This window comes from Panthera tigris, chromosome C2 (genome assembly GCF_018350195.1).
Source record: "Panthera tigris isolate Pti1 chromosome C2, P.tigris_Pti1_mat1.1, whole genome shotgun sequence".
NCBI lineage: Eukaryota > Metazoa > Chordata > Mammalia > Carnivora > Felidae > Panthera > Panthera tigris.
Window position 1 is genome coordinate 129,346,652 of NC_056668.1, and position 12,305 is coordinate 129,358,956.

Sequence of the window (12,305 nt, forward strand, 5' to 3'; positions counted from 1 at the left end):
TGACTTTAAACAAGGGTCTTTGGCTTCCCTCCATCTGTGTTTCTTAGTCTGCAAAAGAAGTGGTTGTAATAAATGATCTCCAAATCCCTTCCAATGCTGGTTCTTAGATATGGAGCACACACTACTTCTGTTGATGCTAAAATCTCAACTCCCACTGATGTTCCGGATGGGGAAAGAACAATGAGCAGAGCATGCATTGTGATTCTTTTCTTAGTTCTCAATTCCAGCCTGCCACAGAGGAGAAAAAGAATGAAATGGAGTCTCTCCCTCTCCTGGGCTCCCAACCAGCCACAACCCTGACACACAATGACCAACCCACCCAAACTTAGGATCTTTTGAAAAGACCTGAAAAATGTATGTAGTCTGGGAAATCAGTGGAAGAGAGACTTATCAATAGGTTTAAGCATTCAAGATTTTCAAAAGAAGCACCTGAACCGTTTATTAGGGTGAGAGGTAACTTTATATAAAGCCATGAAATATAGGTGGCTCTAATTGTGGTTGTGTTTGCAAGTTGAAAAGGAATTTTGGTGGTAGGTAGGACCAGAATACATAATTTACTTCATTGATTAAAAGGCTCTTGCTTGGAACCTTGTTTTTCTTCATCAAATGACCTTTTGGGGTTGACAGTTTTCCAAGTTTTAGGCAAGTTATGTTACATAAGAACGTAACTCAGGGGCCATCTGTTTTTGTGGGATTAAAACCATCTTACAGTTATGGCTTGGAAAAGCTATCTCACACAAATAATTATTTACACATATTTTCCCCAGAATCAATTTAATGAAACAAATATCTATTGAGTATCAGTTCTGAGCTCAGTTCTGTGAAGTCATTAAGAGGAATGAGAATCACAGTTGCTAGGAGCTCTGGCTATAAAGGGAGTGTGACAGGAATCCAGTCATCGACACTACACTGATGTTGCCATTTGTGGAAAACCTGATGATTTTTACCTGGAACTGAGATTCTGTTTATGTGAGTCTCATAGAATGGACAGAGAGGCTGTGCGTATTGGGAAGCCTAAGAAGAGGCTCAGGGAGCTTAGTTCTCAGGAATCCTGTCTTTTTTCATAATAAACTTCTAAGACTTATAATGCCCAGACTGCTTCCAGGCAGCATTCTAATTATAGCTCCCCTGAGTCACTGGAGGTTTCAGAACCAGTAACTTGAGAGAGAGATAGACTATAAAAACAAGCTCATTTCACTGGGGGTATAGCTCAGGGGTAGAGCATTTGACTGCAGATCAAGAGGTCCCTGGTTCAAATCCAGGTGCCCCCTGTACAGTCTAGTTTTTGCTTCAGAAGAATCTGGATCGACCTTAGCTTTATTATTTTCCATAGCTCATGGTTGAATAAATAACCAATGTCCTTTGTGTATAGGCCAGGCATCAGTCTAAATTATTTACATTAATTATCTCCTTCATTTCTCTCCAAAATTTTATGAGATACATGCCATCAGTATCCTCATTTGACATGAGGAGACAGACTTGGAGATGCTCAGGAATTGGCTAACGGTCAAAAAAGTCTACAAAGAGAAGGCCTAAGGTTTGAACTCAGAGCACACAGCCTCAATGACTCTATCAAACTACTCTTACTGTTCTAGTGTTAAAAGTTGTGTGACAAAATTCCACTTAGTAATGCTCCCAAGGTGCTAGGACTGTCCATCCAGGTTTAGAACCTTTTGGCTGCAGGGTCAACCCAGCAGCTTAGCGACTGTGCCCACCCTGTGCAGTGACCTGGGGAAAGTCAGGGAATAGTCTTCACCAAACACCACTAGGGCTGAGCATGAACTGGCCTGAAGGTGAGGGAGCTGCACTCTTTTCCTGCTCTAAAGCCTGAGGAGTTTCTATTTCCTTTCCGCCCCTAATTCATTTTCTGCAGCTCAGCTCTCCCACCTTGGGTGCCTTCATTCAGGATCCAGAGTGGACCAGAACCCTGCCCACAGCCCAGGCAATGCTGTGTCTTTAAAGGAGCCTGAACAACATATAGAGTGCCTTCTGTGGGCCAGAGCCGTGCAGAGTGTGAACCCAGAGGTGACTGAGACACAGCCCCTGGCCTCAGTGTGCTCTCATCCAGGGAGCAGGCCTGCAAAGTACAAAATCGGACCAATTTGAGCTGCATGTCATTGTGCCAGCCTCAGTGCATAGGAGACAGTGACTCCTGTGTGGAGGAGGGAAGGTTAAAGGAGGCTTTTGGAGTTGCAGATGGCAAATCACAGTTTCAAAGATAAATAATATCTCACAGGACAGAGGGTGGAGTGGAGGTAGGGGTGTGCGGGATGGTGGCCGAGGTCCAGGTAGACAAGGCTGCCTGGGCAGAGACTGGGGCCAGATGGATGCAGGTAGAGGCAGCAGGAGCACAAGAGGTGACATGGGCATGTCAGAAGATGAAGTTGAAGAGGCAGTTGGGGATCCAAACTTGGAGCCTTTCAGGAAGGCATTTAAAGGGGGCGTGACCTGGAGAGACTCCATTGAATTTTTAAATTTTTAATTAAAAAATTTTAGAAATGTTTATTTTTGAGAGAGCAAGCATGAGTGGGGGGAGGGGCAGAGTGAGAGAGAGGGGGACAGAGAATCTCAAGCAGGCTCCCCACGGTCAGCACAGAACCTGATGTGGGGTTCGAACCGATGAACCATGAGATCATGACCTGAGCCGAAGCTCAACCGATTGAGCCACCCAGGTGCCCCTAGACTCCATTGTAAAACAGGCCGCTTGGGGAGCAGCAGGGGGATGGCTGTAAGGGGTGGAGGCCGGGAGGCCATTTAGGAGGTGGTGGCACTGCTGGTGTGGGAGTTGGGATGAACCTAAGTGAAGTCAGAGCCGCGATCAGCAATACCCAGCGAATACCTGGAATTGGAGAAGAGCCGGTGAGAGAAGCGCCACCGTTGTAAGCGTTTCGACCAAATGACTGAGTGCACAGTGGTGTCACCAACCAAGATGGGGGGAGACTGATCGGATGGTTCAGGAGGCAGGCCGGGCACTGCGCCTCAAAGGTACACTGGAATCCTGGCCGCAGCACCTCCTGGCTGTGTGACTACTCTGTGCTTCAGTTTCCCTACCTGCAAAATCAATATGCTAATGATAACGTCTTTTTTATGGCGTTTTCGTAATGATTCTCTGGGAAGTTACAGGTGGAAGCTTTAGTCCCGTGCGTGGCACGTAGAAAGCGTCCAGTAATTATGCACTGTCGTTATTACAACAAAGCAGAATAGGAGGAGATGCAGGCTTGGGCAGGAAGGTGACAGGTTTGTTTGGGGCACCCTGGGTGTGAACTCTGAGGTTCCTGGAAAGCCTCAGAGTGGAGTGACTGGGAATGGGTATCTGGGACCCGTGAGAGCCTGTGAGAGGAACCTCTGGCTGCCTTCGCTCGGCAGCTTCAAGGAGGCGACAGGGCTCCTCAGGGAGGATTGGTTGCAATGACCGAGTTTTCCTTGACCTTTCTGCTCAGTCTCAGAGGTACACAAGATTAAAAATCCTCAGACTGGAACCAAAGAGAAGAGGAATCAGAGGTGCTCAAAGGTGAATTTTGGACTTTGGAATACCTAGTTGTTGTTGTTTGACTGTAAAATAAGACAGTTCATCCTGGATGAGGTCCCCTTTGAAAATTTCATGAAAACGTACACAATATACGATGCACGTACATACACAACATTTGCCTACAATATCGGAGTTACATCTGAACCTTTGAAGTTTGTGGATACCCAGTTAAGACTCCCCCCCTCCCCCCGTCCAATACTTGTTGGTGACCCATAAAACTTAAAACATTCGTTGATGTGGGGGTGGGGGGAGAAACATTCACGATGTACCCAGAGATTTTTAGGCAGTTGGTAGTGTGTTTTAAAAACTGGAGAATTATATGGAGAATTATACTCAGCTTGAGGTGCTGGGAAGAGAATGAGTATATATGCTCTGGGAAAAGTAGGCGCTGGTGTGGCTGGAAGGGAATTGAAGATGAATTTAAGTCCAGGAAGAATCTGAGCCATAAAAGGTATTTATGAAGTATGATGTAACTCATAAAAGTGAAATAAGTATTTATGTGAAGCTTGTTACTGTCAGGGGGTATAGCTCAGTGGTAGAGCATTTGACTGCAGATCAAGAGGTCCCTGGTTCAAATCCAGGTGCCCCCTCGGTGTTCTTTTGCTCTTCTTGGCAGCTTCATTAAAATACTGGCTGTAGAGTGAGGAAAGCAAGGTGCCTAGGGCTCCAAATTTAAGGATGTGCTCACTCTCACATAAGTATCTTGGCTTGTTAATTCCCTCGCAGTAAAGCTGTGTGCATATAAATTCACATAAACACAGCCATACGTCCAGAGGCATATACACACACCCCACACACCAGATGTCCCCCGACATGCACACATCCTGACCCACACACCATCACACAGACCCACCAACAGACAGACATACATACACATACGCATACCTGCATCTTCTCACGTGGACCTTTGTTTTTTCCTTTCTGTGTATTCGATCTTATTCGCCAGACCCTTTCTAACCTCCTTTCTTCAAACTTTCAACCTTTTAATAATTAGGATTTACAGAAGAGTTGTGAAGATACTACAGAGATGTCCCATATACCCTTCACTCAGCTTCCCCTAGTGTTAACATCTTGCATAACCATGCCACATTTATCAAAACTGTGAAATAAACATTGGTGCAACACTATTAGCCAAACCATAGACATCATTCAGATGTCACCAATTTTTCTGTTACTGTCTTTTTTCCTGTGGCAGGATTCAGTCCAGGATGCCATGCTGCCTGGAGTCATAATGCCCCCTTAGTTTCCTTTTCTGACAGTTACTCAGTTTTTCCTTGAGTTGTTGTTTGTTTGTTTGTTTTGTCATCTTAACACTTTTGAAAAGTCCCGGTCAGATATTTTGTAGAATGCCCCTCACTTTGGGTTTGTGTCATGTTTTCTCATGATTAGGCCAAAGTTCTAGATTTGGGGGAAAAATATCACAAAGGTCATGGTCATAGGCCCTTATCTTCCTGTCTTACTAGGGGTGGAAGAAAAGCACTGCAAACATTTAGGAGTCTGCTACATTGTAAGATGCTAAGAGTACAAGGTCTGAAGCTTGTGAGGATATACCTTCTGAAGTGAGATACCACACAGAAGGAAGCATATCACATGGTGGGTCTCTTTGGATTTTGGTGTTCATGTATTTGGATGTGCTTCTCTGGTATGTTTACTAGGTTTAAACAATAACCCATAAGATTGTCTGTTGTTTTGTGGATGTCAGAACAAGAAAAAAAGTCTGCACTCAGTCCGGGCCATGGGGAAACCTATTCCTTCATGGGGGTACTGTGACTTAGTACTGGAAGTATAAATGGCAACTCTAGCTTTGTTAATTTACCTTTTTTGCTTGTTTCAATAGCACATCGAATTTACCTCTTTTTAATATTATTACATGGCATATTGTAATTGTTTATAGGTCTGTGTATTAGTCAGACTAACTTTGGCAATAGTGTGGTGTCAACCCTGAAATCTCAAGAGCTTAATACAACAAAGATTTGTATCTTATTGATGCAAGATCTGAAGTGGGTGTGGTGGTCCTTCAGCCTCTGGCAACTATGTCCATCTAGCACAATGGGGCCTCCAGAGTCATTGCTGCAGGGGTAGAGAGAGTTAGAGGAGTCACATAAGTTCCCAGCTGCCTTAGCCCTGGAGTGACATGCCTCACTTCAGCTCACAGTTCATCGGACAGACCTAGTCTTATGTCCCCAGTGTCATTGCAGTGGAGGCCAGGAAAGAGAAGAAAGCATTTGGATAGTTAGTGAGTACTAACTTTCACTGCCATAACTGATCTTACCTACTCAATTCTTTTTGATTCTTCTTGTTATCACCAGCGACTGGTAAGTACCTTGCCCATGGTAAGGGCTCACAAGGTATTTGATGAATAACAACTTTTGGCTAATTGAGTGAATGAATAAATGACTGATACAAGATAAACAAGGTTTATTGTTAAGTTATTTGGAAACTGATTCAATTATAAGGCAAGAATTATACCTCTCATATTTAAGAAAAAAACAACTTGGGGCAACTTGGGTGGCTCAGTAGGTTAAGCGTCTGACTTTGGCTCAGGTCATGATCTCACAGTCCATGAGTTTGAGCCCTGCGTCGGACTCTCTGCTGACAGCTCAGAGCCTGGAGCCTGCTTCCGATTCTGTGTCTCCCTCTCTCTCTTCCCCTCCCCTGCTCATGCTCTGTCTCTGTCTCAAAAATAAATAAAAGTATTAAAAAAAAAAAAACTAACTTATTGCTGCCTTCTAAATAATCCCTTAAAAGATTCAAACTTTTGTTGAAGAAGACAACTTTGTGTATGCCCATCAAGTAAAACATAGAATACTATCTTTTTTGTTTGTTTGTTTGTTTTGCTGATTTATTTTATTTTGGAAAATAAATGTCTACTACTCTACCTCCCTTTCTAAAATTGGCCACATGACCTTTACCCATTATAAAATCAAAATATATTTACTGTATAAAACTTTAAACATATATCAAAGTTTATAGGAGGGAATAAAATTGGGTTGCATCTCTACCACTATCTTTTGTTAACTGTTGTCTGTTAAATGTGATGGGACATGTGTGTGTATGTTTTATGTATGTACACATAAACATAACCAAACATATCAGGCATGTCTTAGGCAACATCTCAGATCCTCTTGTCCTTCACTGTTCCTGAGGTCCTTGGCCAGCTTCTCTACCCTGGCTGCCATTGCAGTGGCAAGTGTGCATTGACTTTATCAATGATGGCTGCCTCTGGCTTCCTACTCTTGGCTTCCCACTCTTGGCTTCCCTCTTGCTTTTGAGTTATGAGAGGCCATGAGACCCCATTGGTGCCCCCACCTACAGAACCTGGAAATGTTGAGGAGCTAATGCAGCATGAGGAAAACCTTTCGCCAACAAGATACAGAAGTTGAGGGCTAAGTCTTCTTCTCCCTTCCTTGGGACAGAGTGTCCTGGGATGCTGTAGCTCATATGCCCTCTGGAAGACAGCTTTATGGGATCAAACAATCAATTGCACTTGTTAACAAATGATGACCAGCTTGGAAACGCACCTTTGCACTGACCTAACCTTTCTCTGCCTCGCTCCCCCTTTTACCTCCCTCCTCCCTGGGGGTCGCGCTTTGTGAAAAACTAATAGCAGGTAAGCTTTTGCCTCTAGCTCTAGGTTCTGGGGTATCGAGATAATGCAGGCAGTCAGGATGGTTTTCCAGTTTTCCCTTCACCCTTTACCACAAGGCGATAGAAATGAATTGCATCCAGGCTTTCATTAAACAAGATACCATCTCTGCGTGATTCCAGCTGCCAACATCTGCATCTCTTCCCCTGAGTTCGTTCGTTCTTTCTTTCTTTCTTGGCAGCCAGAGCCCATTCTACACCTGTTTGAGGCAAGCTGGAAGTGCCAGAGAATGAATGGCCCCTGGGAGCACCTTCCAATAACAGCTGGCAGAGGTTGCTGTTTAAATAACCCAGATTCCTTACCCCTCCCGTGGGATAGCTCAGCCATGATGCCAACCACCTCGGCTCCAGAGTTCTCAATGGCACTAAGCTGGGCTGCCCACAGCGTTAACTTGTATGACAAAACAACCTTTGTTGGCTGCTTCCCTTGTCCTGTCTCACTTCCCCTCTCCTCTACCAGTGTATCCTGTAGTCACCTCCCAAATATGCTATTTGAATTAGAATTCCTGAATTTTGCTGCCATGAGAGCCCAAATCGGGACATCAGCCTAAGACATAATTAAAAAAAAAAACTCTTATAAACTGATCTTTTTCATTTAATAATATATTCCGTATGTGATGTTCAATATTCCAAAACTTATCTAAAATATAAGAGTGTAAATGCTGCTTGGTATTTATTGTATGGATTATATAAATGATATGTTGGGCATTTCAGTTTCCAACTTTCCTATCCAACTGTAATTAACCCAGTGCCAAACACAGTTGGACAGGCTTTGTCTCCTGGGGTGAGAGTCGTAAATAAATGAGATACAGATCAGTCATTTGTGCACATGATAAGAAGGAAATAGTCAACACAGATTTCCCCTGACTTCTATTTGGTGGTTTTTGAAGGTTGCCCTATAGCAGGAGTTCTTAGGAAAATATCAAAAACATCTCGATTATGTTCTACTTTGAAAGGAAATGAATTGCATCCAAGCTTTCATTAAGCAAGGTACCATCTCTGTCTCATTTCTCTTTGAAAAATAATGACAGCAAAAGCTCATTCCGTGGTACTTTGCTGCCTGATGGGTTTTGTTTCACTTTGTGGAAATTTGGGCTTCCTGCTTCCAAAGGGGTATACCTCTCTCACTGTTAGACAGTTAGGATGACTTCTAAAGTTTTATTCCAGTCCCTTGAATGATTTGGGGCCAGTTAACCAACCTCTGTAAGTTCTGGGTTCTTTTCATTTTGTACATTGGAGTTAATAATAGTATTCCTCTTGCTAAGTTTGATGTCAGAGTGGTATAATGTTAATGAATCCATAGTGACTGCTCAATAAATGATAGCAATTACTTCACAGTGGGTTCATTTTCAGTGGTGAAAGGAGCAGCACAGAGCAGAGGGTGGGACTTAAGAAATATCAAGGAGGGGCGCCGGGGTGGCTTGGTCTGCTGAACGTCAGACTTCACCTCCGGTTATGGTCTCCCGGTTCGTGGGTTCAAGCCCTGCATCAGGCTCTGTGCTGACAGCTTGGAGCCTAGAGTCTGCTTCAGATTCTGTGTCTCCCTGTCTCTCTACCCCTCCCCTGCTCACATCCTGTCTCTTTCTCTCAAAAATAAAATAAACATTAAAAAAATTAAAAAAAAAAGGAATATCAAGGGGACATAGGGTTGGGACATACAGATACCTAATTAGATTCAGGGAACATGAATGTCTCTCTGCTCGAAGATATCTCCTCCCCACGTTCTTCCTGCTGCAGCTCAGACTTGGACCCGAAGCTGTGCATAATTCCAGCCCTTCTGCCTAGTGTAGCCATTCTCCAAGGAGAGCAGCAGCACCTTGGGAACTAGTTAGAAATGCAGATTATCAGGTCCCTCCTTTGACATTAGAATCAGAATCTCTGGGAGTGGGGCCTGGTAATTTATGTTTTAGAAAGCTACTCTTGCACATTAAGGTTTAAAACCACTAGTCTTATTTAAGGCTTTAACCTGGCTTGCCCAGCACCTCCTCCCATGGCCAGCTCAGGGGGTTCTGCTTGATTCAGCTTCCTCCTCTTCCAGCTTTCACCCTGAGATGTTACTGTGTGTGCTGTCTCAATTATACACTCCTTTTCAGCTCTGAGTTTAATCTCTCATCTTTTGCATTATACTAGGACCTTAGATCTGCCATTGGGTGTGATTTCTACCCCTCCCTTTATCCCTGTGTCTGGCAGCTCCAGACAACTTATCCTGGTGCAGTTTAGCCCCTGGGACCTCATTCTGTCTGGAGCTTGATTAGGAAGCTGATATTTCCACCAGGTTTTGCCCCTGCAGGAGGATCAGCCCTTACTAGCCCGATGTTCAGTTTCAGTGCTGCCCCAGGCTCCAAGAGAGAGTAAGGCATGCTTTTTAAGATCTAGTCCCTGAAATCATAAACCATCATTTCTGTCACATTTTATTTGTTAGAAACAAATCACTATGAGTAGTTCACATTCAAGGGGAGGGGAACCGGCTTTACTTTCTGATGGGAGGAGTCTCAAAAATTTGGGGGCATATTTTATAACCACAGAGTCCATCTTTGGGGAAAGCTCCCTTCCACATACCACTCAATTCTTTTTTTTTTTTAATTTTTTTAACGTTTATTTATTTTTGAGAGAGAGAGAGAGTGCGAGCGGGAGAGGAACAGAGAGAGAGAGAGGGAGACACAGAAACTGAAGCAGGCTCCAGGCTCTGAGCTGTCAGCACACAGCCCAAGGTGGGGCTCGAACTCACAAGCTGTGAGATCATGAGCTGAGCAGATGTTGGTTGCTTAACCAACTGAGCCACCCAGGCACCCCTTCACATACCACTCAATTCTTAAGATGATCTGCTCTGTTGGCCCGTTCTGGCAGAGTCTAGATGCTCACCTTTGTCTTTGGCCAGGTGTCCTAACTAGCCACTAGACAGAGAGCCCTTTCTATGTATTTCTGATACTCAATCCAGGTTGATGTCACTATCCAAGGGGTCTTATCTCTTTATAATGACAAGTTTCAGTCATTTATTGAACACTTACCTTGTGATTGCTAACTGATGTATTGGTTATGTCCTAATTGCCTGTGTCTAACTTGGTGAGTTATTAACTTGAGCTAAGTTCCAACTTTTTGTATGTTAACCAGGCACAGAGCTGCCGTATAAATATATGCAGTTAGAAGAGAATGCAAAACTGCTCATCTGAGAGGGTGAGTTGCGGCTGAAATCTGGCTCACACTCCACTAGCTGAGTTAATTTGGACTCTGTGTGCCTAGAGGAAAGGGAGCTTGTTTCCAATGTGCACAGACAGACATGCCATTGATTTGCTCAGCATGAAGCCCTCAGGGCTAATTTTCACATCCGTGCTTGTGAGCTAGCAGTGGTCCTGGTTGGATGTCTTTTTGTTGTACACAACAGAAACCAACTCAGACTGGTTTTAGCAAAACAAGAATTTAAATGGAAAATATCTAGCTTTCATATTTGGCTTCAGACATGGCTGGATCCACGTTCCTGGATCATGTTACCAGAAGTCTGTTTCTCTCTTTTTCTTGGATCTGCCTTTTTCTGTGTTCACATTATTCTCAGAATGATTCTCCAAGTGGTGTCCAGTTGACCAGATGTACTTCCTTCTGGCTTAGCCACCCCAGGATGAAAGGAAGTTTTCTAGTGTTTCCAGTCCTGTGATTAAGTCTCAATGGCCTGTTTCTTCACCATTCATGTGGCAATGGCCACGGAATTCTCTGATTTTGTTGCAGGATTCTTTACCTCAATACCCAGGATTTGTTGTCTCACTGCTTCAAAGAATAAAGAGGTGGACATAATAAAATGAGCAGCGAGCAAAAGTTTATTAGAGTATATAAGATCAGAAAGAAAGAACAGTATGAAAGCTCTCTTCACAGAGAGGGGGCTTTTGAAAGTGAATGCTGGGGACAATAGGTAAGGGACTTTGTTTTATAAGGTCTGGTCATGCCCCCACCCTTCCCTTCCCCCTTGATCCTTCTTAGGTCCTACCCTTATTGGCTGGACAACTCTAGGTCCTGGGTTGTTGACTTCTGATTGGCTCGATTCCCTTGTGTGAGGAGTCAGACCATGGTCATACTGTCCCTCACATAACACAAGTTTTATGGTTTACTTATTTTAGTTAGGTATTTTGATTGCCAAATTCCTGAGAGGAACCTGAGGGAGAGTAGATAGTGTCTGTCACATTCTTAAGAGGAACTTTATGCTTGAGGGGGTTAGTTTCTGGTCAGATACTCCCAGCATTGTTTTAAAATATGCGTTTTTCCCCACCCAGGGACCTCAGGTCCTCAGGTCCTCATTTTTCCCTCGCTGCCTATTTTATCTTACCTTTCCCTATCCCTTTTCCTATCATAATTTGACTGTTTCTAGAGTTGGGGAGTTGGTTCTTCCCCATCCAAACCACACGAAGGTTGAGAGTGGATGGTTATCTATTTTAAAAAAAAATGGATGCTTTTACCAGAAAAAAAGAGGGAACTAGATCTTGGATGGACTCAAAACAATACATAGTTATTACATCTATTCATTGGATTCACACTTGGGTATGGCCAGTCAGAATCAAATTATAGAAAGGGAACTGAGGAGATGATAAAGAAAGACTGTGGGTCTTACCCATATTTCCATGGCAGCCACAGGTGACCCTCAGGTAACCTACAGGTTCTCTTCTCGGGGAATTGAAAAGCTCATCCCATAGCTCAGTTTGGCCTCTCAGTATCAGCAACATAACCAGGATCTCTTATGTAGCCTCTGGATTTTACCTCATGCCATTTTGTTTTCCATCTAGCTCTTGCTCAGAGCTCCTTGTAGTATATGGCAGCCTGGGTTTGAAGAATACGCATGGCATGCTTTGGATCTATCCATCCTTGATGTCACTGGCTTTTCCCTTCTCGTTCTCATGCTGCCTCACTTCTTTAAAAAAAAAATTTTTTTTAACGTTTATTTATTTTTGAGACAGAGAGAGACAGAGCATGAACGGGGGAGGGTCAGAGAGAGAGGGAGACACAGAATCTGAAACAGGCTCCAGGCTCTGAGCTGTCAGCACAGAGCCCGACGCGTGAGCTTGAACTCACAGACCGCGAGATCATGACCTGAGCCGAAGTCGGCCGCTTAACCGACTGAGCCACCCAGGCGCCCCGACCTCACTTCTGA

At 43.9% G+C, this 12,305-nt stretch overlaps 1 protein-coding gene and 2 non-coding genes across 3 annotated transcripts in view; all 3 read left to right on the top strand.

Moving 5' to 3' along the window:
* Positions 1–1,199: 1,199 nt before the first annotated feature.
* On the top strand, positions 1,200–1,271 carry TRNAC-GCA. Its single transcript has one exon. It is a non-coding gene; the product is annotated as a tRNA-Cys (tRNA).
* A 1,918-nt stretch (positions 1,272–3,189) lies between these two features.
* Positions 3,190–12,305, top strand: part of CPNE4 (copine 4) — a 672,331-nt gene continuing 663,215 nt past the window's right edge. The window contains exons 1-2 of the mRNA XM_042956642.1: positions 3,190–3,237; positions 3,441–3,511. The gene's annotated coding sequence lies outside the window, so the exon portion shown is untranslated. The remainder of the gene's footprint in view (positions 3,238–3,440; positions 3,512–12,305) is intronic.
* On the top strand, positions 4,048–4,119 carry TRNAC-GCA. Its single transcript has one exon. It is a non-coding gene; the product is annotated as a tRNA-Cys (tRNA).